This window comes from Rousettus aegyptiacus, unplaced genomic scaffold (genome assembly GCF_014176215.1).
Source record: "Rousettus aegyptiacus isolate mRouAeg1 unplaced genomic scaffold, mRouAeg1.p scaffold_m13_p_17, whole genome shotgun sequence".
NCBI classification, from domain to species: domain Eukaryota; kingdom Metazoa; phylum Chordata; class Mammalia; order Chiroptera; family Pteropodidae; genus Rousettus; species Rousettus aegyptiacus.
Genome location: NW_023416292.1, coordinates 8,339,200 through 8,351,534, shown reverse-complemented (window position 1 = coordinate 8,351,534; position 12,335 = coordinate 8,339,200). Strand labels below are relative to the sequence as shown.

The 12,335-nt window shown below is 51.6% G+C and overlaps 1 long non-coding RNA gene across 1 annotated transcript; it reads right to left on the bottom strand.

Annotated features, from left to right (window-relative positions):
* Positions 1–199: 199 nt before the first annotated feature.
* Positions 200–11,749, bottom strand: LOC118612844. The gene is made up of 2 exons (XR_004955107.1): positions 11,637–11,749; positions 200–4,581 (listed from the first exon to the last, which is right to left on the bottom strand). It is a non-coding gene; the product is annotated as an uncharacterized LOC118612844 (long non-coding RNA).
* Positions 11,750–12,335: the final 586 nt, after the last annotated feature.

The following is a 12,335-nucleotide window of genomic DNA, read 5'->3' as shown; positions in this document are numbered from 1 at the left end:
GTTCTCTGGCCAGGCCTCCCTTCTGGAGACTCTCTCTCGGGCTCCATATCCTCCTGGGGGCTGAGGAGGGCAACTTCAGGGCTGTTGGCCAGGTACTGAAAGGGCCCTGTGGACTCTTCTGGCTGAGAAGTCTGGCTGCAGTTCTTCTAGGATTTGCCCTGTGGGGAAGGACTGTGGCTTTGTTACCAGTTGGCTTCGTGGCCATTTTTTTTTTTTTTTTTTTTTGGTGGATACAGTCAGTAGCACCAGGGCTGTCGAGATAAAGTAGCAGCTTCCCCAGCCAGGGGCCCCGCAGTAGAGATACCACTTGCCTTGTTCTCCTTCTGGAGGTGATGACTCATGAGAGAGTCAGGGCAGGGAGGGAGCCTGCAGCCCTAACGCTGTAGTAAGTCCCAAGAACCCCGCAGCCTAGGAAAGGCCTGTGAGATCCTGTGGGAAGGGCAGCCACAGACAGCCCGGAAAGCCACCACAACTCCCACCGAGATTCTGAGACCTGAAGATGGGAACAGGCCATGTCCCCAATATTTAGGCTCCACTATTGGCCCAAATTCTCTCATAACAAAATCATTCGAGATCTATGTCCTTGACCCTCCTTTCTGCTCCCACTGAGTGTTCTTCTGTTCGATCAAGTCACTCAGGAAATTCAGATCATGTCTAGGGTGGAGCAGCTGCCCCCAACTTTTTGGCACCGGGGACTGGTGCTATGAGAATCTAATGCCTGATGATCTGAGGTGGAGCTGAGGCGGTGATGCCGGCGCTGGGGAGCGGCTGCAAATACGGATGAAGCTTTACTCACCCCCTCATGATTCCCCTCCTGCTTTGTGGCCAGATTCCTACAGCATGTGGCCTGGGGGTTGGGGACCCCTGGGGTGGAGAACACCTTTAGGGAGAACCTTGAATAATGACGTGAGTTCCTAAGAGAGAAAGTCGCTGCTGGTTTTCAGTAAACCTTATCTTCTCTTTTTCACCATTCGGAGAGTCAACAAAGAATTGAGTAAGCACATAAAGTTCTCATGTGGGAGCCAGTCAGAGCCATACCATGTCCACAAAGTCAGAGACTTGTTCTCTTTGCTTTATCCTCTGTCTATGTTTCTGATGTTTTTCCATCTCTTTTCTCAACATTGGTCCTTCTAGGTTCTGGGCACCCAGGTGCTGGGGGTGTTAGATGACAGGTTGACCCACGAGCCAGGTATACAGTGTGGGGCAGACGGGGGAGATGGCCAACCTGTCCTTGATGGTTGGGTGTGAGATGGGACCACAGGGCTAAAATAGTGACATCTGCCTGGGGCGGAGTAGAGCGCCAGAGAAAGCTTCTGAGAATTGTCTGGTCAGGGCCTTGAAGGATAAGCTCCCTAAGCAGATGAGCTGAAGGAGACACTGGGCCCAGGCAAGATTGCCAGAAAAAAATAGAGAACATACAGTTAAATTTAAACTTCGGATAAACAGTGAAAAAGTAGTGTAGTACGTGTCCCCAGCAGGGCATGAAACATGCTTATACTAAACAGGTGTTTATTATTTATCTGAAATTTAAATTTAACTGGCTGTTCTGAATTTCGATTAGCTGAATGTGGCAACCGTAGGTCGGGGAATCAGCAGTAGTGCAGACGGAAACAGCGTCTGTGGACAGGCGGCGTGACCAGGCTGGCTCGGAGCTGCAGAGCCTTGGGCCAGCCTGGCCACGGTGGATTTCATCCCGTAGGTCCTGACTTAGGGTCGCAGACCGTCTGCCTGCAGACGCCAGCGCTCAGTCCCTTGCTAGCTGACGCACCAGCTACGTATACACACATATGCAAACTTAATTTCTCTTATCTTCTTTTTTTTTTTTTTAAATATCTATTTCAGAGAAAGGACATTTCTGAGCCAGAGGCTGCTCCTGGAATCCTTAACTCCTTCTCTTTTCCAGTGTGGACCTGGAGCAGCTGAGTTCTCTCTCTCGTTCTGTCCATGCACTGGATGAAAAAGCCCCTTGGAGTGGAGCACTGTGAGAAGATACAGGAGGAAGGTGACCGTCCCAGACCCCAACTGCTAACCCGATGAGTGACAGAGCGCACGCTGAAAACGAACACCTCCCCATCCCCAGTCCGAACCACTTCTTATACAAATATTTAGTTAGAAACACAGATCGATCATTTCGGTCCTGCTATTTCTGTCAAGCCTCCCAGTGCGTACTGTGCGCTGAGTACGTTTTAGCCCCCGCTCCATCTTGCATGTGCCCCAGAACCATCTTGTGAGGTCAATACTATTATTAACCCCAGATAGTTGAAATGACAGCCCTCAGGGAGGGGGCAATTTGCTCAGGGTCCAGCAGCTGCCAAGTGGCAGAGCCAGGTCTAAAGCTGGGGCTTCAAGACTTCAGACCTCACACACTTAGCCACCACACGAGAGATCTGCAGGAATGGTCTGCACTGCTGAAGGCTAAAACTGCCCGTGAGCAAATGCAAATGTGCTTGCATTTTCACAGGTGTGTTTTTGCATCCACACGCTGCTGGGAACTGGTCTTGGCCAACCCTTTTCCTGGCTCAGGGCAGTCTCTGAGCCAGCAGACTCTAATTAAGTATCTCAGAGGGTGGAAATGCAAATCTTCTTCCATTGTTCTTTCCTGCCCTGGAGAATCACAGTCTGGTTCGGAATCAATGGAGCAGTAATTTTTAAAGTGTTGCCCCCAGACCAGCAGCAGCAGCAGCAGCAGCAGCCGGGCACCTGGGAGCCAGTTCAAAATGTAAATTTTTTGGCCCCATCCGTGACTTCCACTGAATTAGAAACTCCGGGCTCAGCTATCTGGTGATTCTAAGGCTCCCTCAAGTCAGAGAAGTACTAGTCTGAGAAGATTTACACTTTCCAGCTGCCACCAAGTTTCTAGGGACTTTGCTCGGTTGATGACACTGGAAGTAGCCCTAAAGGGCATGTCCTGGGACTAGGGCTCCCTGGCTCATGCCTGATGTGTAATAGATACACAATACATATGTTTTCGGATAAATGAATACCTGGCACCCAGAGTTCACATGCCTGTTACCATGTCAAGAGGGGACGGTCACTAGTAGAATGACACCTTTACTCGACTGCAATGCCAGGATCAGACACACCAGAAACGCCCTGAAGGGCAGAGAGATGACATTTCAGTTCCCTTAAGTCTCAGGATAACGCAGCCCACGAGAGGGGCTCGCCATGCCTTTGACCTTTGGAGTTTTCAGCAGGGGGGTTCAAAAGAGTTAAAAGTTACCACAGAGATAACTGGCTTATCGGGTGGTGTGCTGATAAACCATTCTCTGAGTTAAAAGATCTAGCTTGCAACATTTGCTGACTCCGAAGGCATAAGTATTTCCACCACGGCCCATGGAGATGCACACGTGGCTCTGTGGCCCACTCCAGCACAGCACTGGCCCCGGCAACTTGCTTGAGACTATAGGACCACTTGCTTTAAAAGCAAACAAATAAGATATACCTATGTGGACAGCACAGGCAACTTAAAATGAGAAACTCCCTCATCACCTTCAGTCCCGTCCCCAGAGGAAACCACCTGTCACCGTTTCAGGTTTTGGTTCTGCTGATGGTCCCTTCCGTAGTTCCAAATGGTGAGTTTAAACCGGCACGTACCGGTTTCCCATCCTCGGTGTCTACCAACGGCCCGGGTTGAAGGACGAGGAGCCTAGCTCATCCGTAGCACCTTCTACTGCCTGCCACCTCCCCCTCCAACTTGGTTATTTCAATGATTCTGTGCAATTCTTCTACTGGTTACCTTTATGTCTTTAAATAACAGCAGGAGGCACTCCTCTAGTGCCTGTTCTTAGAAAAGGTGCTGTTATACACCTTTCGGAAATATTAATAATAGAATCCTCACAGCGGCCCTCTGAGGCAGGTTCTATTTTCATTCCCATTTTATAGATGAGAAAACTGAGGCATGGAAAAGTTAAGTAACTTGCCGTATCTGGTAAAAGGCCAAGATAGGATTCAAACCCACTCAGGGTGGCTCCAGACTCCATGTTTATAAACCTCTCAGAGGACGGTCATATGGTGTGTGAGGGCAGTTGCAGGAGGAATGGCCATAAGAATATAAATAGATTGGCAAGCCTAGTCGAGTTGCTTTTATTGCCCATACAATAAGCAAGGATAATGTCCACACAAGCCTGCCTCTGCCCTGTCTGGCTGGAATGACTCAGGGCCCTGTCCACCAATAGAAATATGGCAGGTGGGAGTTACTGAAGGTCTGCAGTCAACATTTGTCTTTGCATACGAAGGCTCCAGGTAATTTTGGGAAAATGCGTCTCCTGATGTGGGTTCTCTTTTTCTACCCATTCAAACTGGAAGGTTTGAATCCTTTTTCAGATTTAGGAAAATGTCTCAATAATTTCCCTTTGTTGTCTTTCTTGGATGTTGGGCTTTTTAGATCGATTCTCTGACTCTATTTTTTGTTTGTTTATGTCCTGGAAGATTGGCTTGCCTTTTTCTTGTATCCCTCATATTAAATATTTTATTGTAGCAGTCACAGTTGTAATTTCCAAGCGCCTTTCTTCTTCAATTGTTCCTTTTCCTCATTAACCTCTTTCTGGTTTACAGATGCCATCCGTGTCTTCTTGGATTGATCTGAAATTATAAATTAGAATTATCTTGGAGTTCCCTGAGTTGACTCCATTTCCTTTCGGGCCAGTCGTTCTGGTTTCTCATCTTGATTTTCTACTTCCTGGTTTCCCAAGTCCTGAAGTCAGCTCGTATTTGGCATTCATTTGTTCCGGCTATAGTCACCGAGTCTCTTCCATGCCTCTGTGTGAGGTGCGGTCCCTGGGAACATGAGGACAAGTTCCTGTCCTCATGGAGCTTTCCATTTCGCAATAGACTCAATTGGATTGGCCAAGCGAGGGGCCACCCCATTTGTATATTCCACGCTGTATTTAACATTTTGATTTCTTGTCTGCCAGCCCCACTGGACTGTGAGCAGGGGCCACATTTTATATAGTTACTGCAAGGACGCCCTTGGTAAAAGTTTGATACATGTTGGTTAACTGGAACTGAATCGAGTTTTGTGGTAGTGGATATATTTACACACACACACACACACACACACACACACACACATACACACGCACTGATGCTGCAGAGTGGTGCCAAGGGCTTCTAGAAGGATGGGAGAGACCAGAACAAATGTCATTCCTCCGGAAGGTTTGCAGAGGCATGAGAGTGACAGTAACCCCACGGTCGCTGCCATTCCCATTCACCTATCCACTCACTTTCCAAATAAACACCGAGGCCACCGTTGACTCTTCTCTCCCTGGCACTTGTGCCTGCCCCGTCTCAGCACCCCACCTTCCACCTCGGTTCTATAACCATAATCATTACAGAGAAGGGGGAGGCAGGAATGCGCGAGGCGCCTCCCTTCCTCTTCCTGTTCTCCCAGAGTTGGAGACCTCCTTTCGGAAAACAGCAGGCCATGGACTCAGAGCCTCAATTCCTTCATTTGTTCATTCATTTATTCATTTAGCCATTACTCCTTTATTAAGGAACATTTATGTATTAGATTTAGTGCTAGACTCTAGAAACGCAAAAAAAAAAAAAAAAAAAGGTGTCTTTCCTACAGGTTTCAGGAGCTACACAGTCCAAGAAACTAAAGCCCTTGACATTTTCCAGGAGTGAGCATCAGACTCCACTTTCCTCGCCTGCCCCAACCCTGTGCTTCCATTGAATCTGTCCTCTCTTTCTGGGCATCCACAGTAGGCTACCTCCTCCTTAAGCAGGTCTACTCAACAGATGTGTGTTGGTTGAATGAACGTGTGAATAAATGAGTAGCACTGCCTCGCATGGTGGGGGTACACCCAGCTTCTGCACCCTGGGCACCCATGGTGACTGCACCTGGAATCCCAATGACAGTTTGAGACCCATGACCAGCCGAGAGACCAAAACCCTGTGCAGCCTCCCGTTCCCAGCAGCACCTACCATGGGAAGGAGCTGACTCTCCCGGCCCAGGCGGCCAGGCGCCTGGCTGGGGAGGGCTGAGCTCATTAAAACCTGGATCAAAGGAAGCTTGAGCAAGGCAGAGTCTCATTAACATGGGGCCCAGACAGCCAGGCCAAGGGAGTGAGGGTGGTGAGCGGGGAGGGGTGAAGGGAGGCTCTAGATGTAAGGAGCTGCTGCTAATAAGTTTAAAGAAAGGAAAAGGTGTTAATGTTAGCGTCAGGCCCAGACTCTGGAATACCTGTTGTGAAGCATAGAGGAGGCGGCCTGGGTTTCCTTAGGGTGCTTTGCCAGGTATGGTCACCGAGCTAACTGAGCTCCGAAGTCCCTGGTTAATGATGAGGGATGCTGGAACTCCCCGTTTTCCTGGTTTCCCTGATGACATGCAAGGGGCCTGACCCATCCATCAGAATCGAGGTTCTTCCCTTCGCTCCCCTGAGAGGGGAAAGACCCTTCTCGAGCAGCCACCAGGGCTCTGCTGTCCACACTTGCAGCAGGTTTGGGCTGGAGCTATAGACTCTGAGCGCTGTGACGCAATCGTGGTGCAGGCTGGGAGCCCCAGCCAGGGATCCAGAAGAGGGACCTTCTCCATCCAGGATGCATGAACAGGACTCAAGATGCTGAGGACTGCAGGGGACTCTGGGAGTGGAGGACGGAATCTGAGGGCCAAGTGAGCCTGCTGAGCAGAAGCCTCCCCCCACCCACCCTCCCCACCCCAGGCCAGCTGTCCTTGGCAAGAACACAGTCAGGAACGAAGGGAGGGGAGGAGAATGTGCAGGACCCAGAGGTGGGGGCATCCAAGGCTAGGACTCCAGACCCGTGGACATCTGGGGACCATTTTAGATACAGTTCTGTTTGTAAGGCCAGGGCTGTTGGGCCAGTGCACAGTGAGGCCTGGGTCACAGGCCTGTATGTTAGGAAGAAGTTCGGGTCCTGGGGTAGACAACCGGCCTAGGGCAGGGGTCCGGGGCTGAAGGCCAGCTCCTGGAGATCCAACTGTAACAAAGGTTACAAAGCTGTGTTTCAAAGCCGGAAGCTTCTTAGACAGCTCCAGGGTGGGTGGGTAGGTTTCCTAGGGCTGGCCGAGAAGCTTCAAAGGGTCCATTTGTGAAACACCCCGGGCCTCTGGCTAATAGGGCTGGAAAGCGTTCACCTGTCTCATGGTTAAGGGCACAGGCAGCGCTGACCATAGGGGAGACGCAGGGATATTACTCCCCTGACATCCAGGCCCTCTGTCCTTGCCATGAAAAGAGACTCATCTCCAAGACAAGAGCAGCGAGCTGGAGTTCTTTCCATTTGCGTGCTTTCCCTAATCCCCCGGGAAAATACGCTTTTCCCCTTCCTAGCTCCATCTTTTCCTCCCCAGCAATTCATGCAGCCCTGACCAGGCCTCCGATGGCAGGGGGACCGAGGCCTCAGGGAGGCCCCAGGGACAGCAGGGGAGGCCAAGGGGAAGAAAGGGCCGCTCTGGAGATTTCCCGCGGTGGCCCACACTAGCATCAAGGTGGCTTCTCCCTGCCCGGGCTGAGGAAGCCCTCCAGGATGGTTCTCTGCCTCCCTGTGTCCCCAGCTGTCTTGAAGAATGGCGGGGGGTGGGGGGGTAGGGGGTGGCAGAGCCTACTTCCTCCACACTCTTGCAAATAACAACAAACTAGGTCGTGCCTCTGCTCTAGACACCGGCCCCGGTGCTCAGTCTGCGTGTGTGAGTATGTATTTGTAAGAGTAAGTGTGACTGTGTGAGTGTGTGTGTGTGTGTGTGTGTGTTGTGTGTGTGCGTGATGACATGTGAACGAATCTGTGAGGGTGTGAGCCTGTGTGCACACGCATGTGTGCTGAGCATGTGTGGTGGGTATGAATGGGGTGTGTACGTGATGAGTGTGAGTGTGTAAGGAGTATCCTGGCCTGCTCCACCCTGCGCTCTCCACAAGGCATGCTTTGAGCTGATCCTGATACTCTCCTGGAGGGATGGCCGGTGAGATGGAGAGACCACGTTTCCAGAAAGTCCGGCCTGGGGCTTCTAGAGCACTTTTCCCCAGTCCCGAGAGAGAATCCCCTCTGGGTAAAAGGACCGATGGCTCCAGCCTTTGTCTTTACCTCTGACAGCCTGTCACGAGTGTGCTCGTGCCTACAAGTGCACACAAGCACACTGTGTGGTCACCGCACGTGCGACTCTGGGGACTCCGCAGAGCCGACCCCAGAAACACAGGTCTCACTGTGGGTGCGGGTGGCTTCTGCCTCTGTGGATGAAGGAGACATTCTCAGCTGCTGAGGGTGCTGGACGTGGCCTTTGAGCCTTTGTCAGGAACTTGACTCCAACAGAGACACTGGTTGTTGGGCAGGGGGTTGCCTTAAGTCAGAGGACATTGTGTGGTCCCTTCAGGAATGAAACTATCTGTCCAGGTCACCAAGGCCTCTGCTTCTCACAGCCCCACGTGGGGTGTGTTTGGGCTTCTGGGTGAGGAGGGCTGGCCCACAGAGCCCCCACCAGCTGGCTTACGTCCCCTTTATTCTCTAGCCAGAGGCTCCTGCACACCAGATTCTTACTGGGCTGCTGTGGTACTGGAAGGTCTAGAACCCCATTGGACCCGAGGGCTGGGCCTGTGGCAGAATGGAGTCCCTGCTAGATTCAGGTAGAATGGAAGGATCCTGCTGGGAGTGGGGGTGCCTTGGTGCCAAAACAAAGTCTCAGCCACATAAGTCCCCAGGGCCTCTCCTCCACGCCAGCGACCACTCGCAGCGGAAGTTAAGCACTCAGCCTCTGGAGTCACACAGATCCGAGATCAGTTTCTACCTCTACCACTCATCATGCCGTGAGAACTCGGATAAGTTATTCTGTTCCTCTGAACCTCAGCTTCTTCATCTGTAGAATGAGTATACTACTATCTACATCATAGAAGTGTCGTGAGTAGAGTCCATCTTCAGAAGGCTCTAACAGTTGGGTCATGGAGAAGACCAGTGAATCGTGAGAACTGAGGTATGAGGGGCCTGGATGGGTAGACACTGATGGGCCTGCATCTGGGAGGCTAGAGAGAGCAGAATATTTCCCGTACCGTCTCCTCGCACCCGCCCCGAACACACAGGCCTAGGGTGTCGGAGCTGTCGGGACCTTGGAGACCACTAGAAGCTGAGAGAGGTGTCAGCTGGCTTCTCAGAGGCCAGTTTGGGACAGGAGTCCTGCCCCCCTGACTTGGCGGGGCTCATTCTGGCAAACACTACAGTGCTTAGAGCACAGACATCAGATCTGGAGTCTGTCAGATCTGGGTTCGAATCCCGGCTCTACCACTCAGTCACCTCGCTTCCCTAATCCTGTTCTGACATCCTTAAGCTGACGGTAATGCCAGTCCCCACCTCGGAGCAGTGCTTGCCAATACAACAGCCAGTTGCCAGGTGTGGTTGTTTAAATTTAGTTAAGTAAAATTAAAATGAATAAAATTCATTTTCTTGGTTCCGCCAGCCACATGTCAGACGCTCGATAGCCACACGTGGATATGGCCACTGTATCAGATAGCACAGACAGGGAATATTTCCCTCATTGCAGAAAGTTTTATGGGTAAGTGCAGCCTTGGAGGGCCGTTGCGAAGACCAAATGACGTAGCGAGGATAAAGTGCTTCGCTCAGATCCTGGCTTTGAATGACATATAACGCTGCCACTGTTATATCAAAGCCCCCCAAGTACCTCTTCCTTCCAGCTAAGGTCGGCCTAACGGTCAGGACATTCCCTGGGACCGCGGCCGTGGCAGTGGTCTGCAAGTACCGCGGAATTTGCGGATGGAGAAGCAATCAGCCACGTATCCTCTTGAGCCACACGCTGAGGATGGGGGCAAATTGGTCAAGCTCTGTACTTCACTGGCAAGGAAACCGAAGTCCAGGAAAGTGAAGTGACTTCCCCAGAGTAGCCTTACAGAGCTGAGGCCCAAGTCCTGTTTTCTGACTCCTCCCCCAATGATCCTGTTTGCCTCTCCCCGTTCAGGTGCACTCAGAGCAGGCTGCATCAGAATTATCTGGGGGCTTCATAGAAACCAGATTTCTAGGCCCTACTTTAGATATATTGAGGAAGAACTTACAAGGCGGGGCCTGAGATCTGCTTCCTTACCAGGAGCTCCAGATGCATGTGATCTTTAGCCAGTTTGGGGCACTAAGCTGGGAGACCAGGGTGTGACTGGCTCAGGCCCCTTGTGGCTTGAACATGGCAAGCTCAGGAAGTACAGGCCTTCCCCAGCCCTCACACAACCCTGAACTAGTCCCCCCAGCATGCCCTTCTTCCCTCTCTAATACACATCAGAAATTCTCAGGGTGCCTTGGGAAAGGCAACTGAGTGAGGCCCTTCAGCCTGTCCCCATTGGACGCGCCAAGGCAGCTGCTCTCGCCGAGGCGGCAGAACTGGAGCTGAGGAGGCCGAGAAAGCACTCAGGCCTCGGCACTGTGCTCACTAAGGGACTTTTCCGGCCTGGGCACCTCGGCTTTCCACAGGCTGGTTGGCCAAGGAGAGAGCCTGCCACTCCAGCCCTGGCTGCCAAGAGCAGCCCTGACAATATGGCGGCCGGCCAGCCTCCAGTGTTGTTTGGCTCGGAGGAACGGCTCTCTCGACAGGAAGCCTTTAATCTCCACAGTGGTAATCACGAGTTGAGAGGGACCAGCTTCCCATTCCAGGGAGCTCAGTGGAATTGTACAACCGGGCCCTTTGCAAGGAGAGCCCCCTTTCATCCGAGCATGCCGAGCGTCTTGTTACCCACGTGCCTGGGGAATAGAGGCAGCACTTGCCAGCGTCTGCCTCCTGTGTATGCGCTGCCTAGCTGGGGCGGTGGGAGGGCGTGGGCTGGGGGTGGGCAGCTCGATGGCACACAGTCATCTGGGGTGGGTGCTTTCCAGAAAGTTTCCCTGCTCTTCGCAGCTGGCCTCAGACACTGCCACAGGCCAGTGGGGAAACTGTCTACAATAGGGATCGCCAAGGGATGGGGTGGGAACGGTGTCTCCCGCATCCTCTGTCTAGGTCTTAATGGGTGTCAGCAGGGGGCTCTTCCTCACGCACCAGCCCCTTCGTCCTTCTCCCAAAGAGCAGAAGCGATTCTCCACCTGGCCGACACTGAGTAAGGGAGGCCAGGTTGAGAGGACTCTGACACCCACTCCCCAGAGAAAATGACATGGAGGGTATCTACATGTGGTTAAATAACCCCTCGAGGTACACTCATTCATTCATTCATCCATCCATCCATCCGACACACCTTTACTGAGGGCTTCTTATATGGTCTAGCCTCTGGGGAACAGTAGCAGACAAAAGTCCTTATTTTTGTGGGGCTAAAATTCTTGTGGGAGACAAGAGAGAGAAAAAAAACGAACACGTTAATACATATTGTAATGTGAGTTAGGGAAGAGAGTTATGAAAAAAATGAAAGCAGAGGGAAGAGAGGGAAGAGAAGGGCGATTTTCGATGGGGTAGCTGGAGAAACAGGCCCAGGAAGCACGACGTGCTGCGCTTTCCCAGCGTTAAAAACACCCTGACTCTCACTGTCCTCGCCACCTGCAGTGTCTTAGAAACCGGAGGCTGACATACCCACTGAGACCCGTGTCTGTCCCCTCACTGCCCTGTCTATACAGTTCTCCTGAGAGTCAGCTATTGCTACATCTGAAGGTACCAATCGTGAACCGCAGAACCTCTATGACGTGATAAAAATTGGCAGGTTGATCTTACATACCTGGTACCTTTAAGGCCACTTCATTTAAACCCGGGGCTGGCAAGGAGTTCTGCTCACATCGCCATGTGTTTGATCTCAGGGAAGTGTTCTTTTTAGGCTAGTCTTTTAACTTTTGCTCTCCTGAACCAACATCTTGGGATTGGTTCCGCCCAGTTCCCACACCCACCCCCCTTTTCAGAGGATGGAGGTGCAAAGGGGTAATTTGTGATAAGGGAACGTCTGTCCAGAGGCCCATCTGCCAGCACTGATACTGGCCCCGTCTCACACTGATAGGCATTCAATCAGGGCATGCAAGGCAAATCCTTTCCTGGAGAGGCAGTGGGTGTGGTGGATTTAGAGGCAGAGAAACAGCTGGAGTCCCTGATATCCTGCAGCCAGGAGGGAGCACTGGCTTGAGAGTCAAGCACTCAGAGTCAAGTCATGGTGCTGCTAGTTCTTAGGTTGCCTTGATCCCTCTGAGCCTCGGTTACCTCGTCTGTAAAATGAGGATCTTCACTTATCTTTAAAAAACAGTACACAAGCCCATGGCATGTTTTCTACACTTGATAGATGATATTGGCTTCTTGGGAAGATAGCTTAATCTCTCTCGGCTTTGATTTTTCATCTATGAAAGACAGATATCAATGTATCAGCTTCTCGGGGTTACTGTGAGGAGGAGATATGTAAGATCTTCTGTCACAGGACCTGGGGTTCTATAGT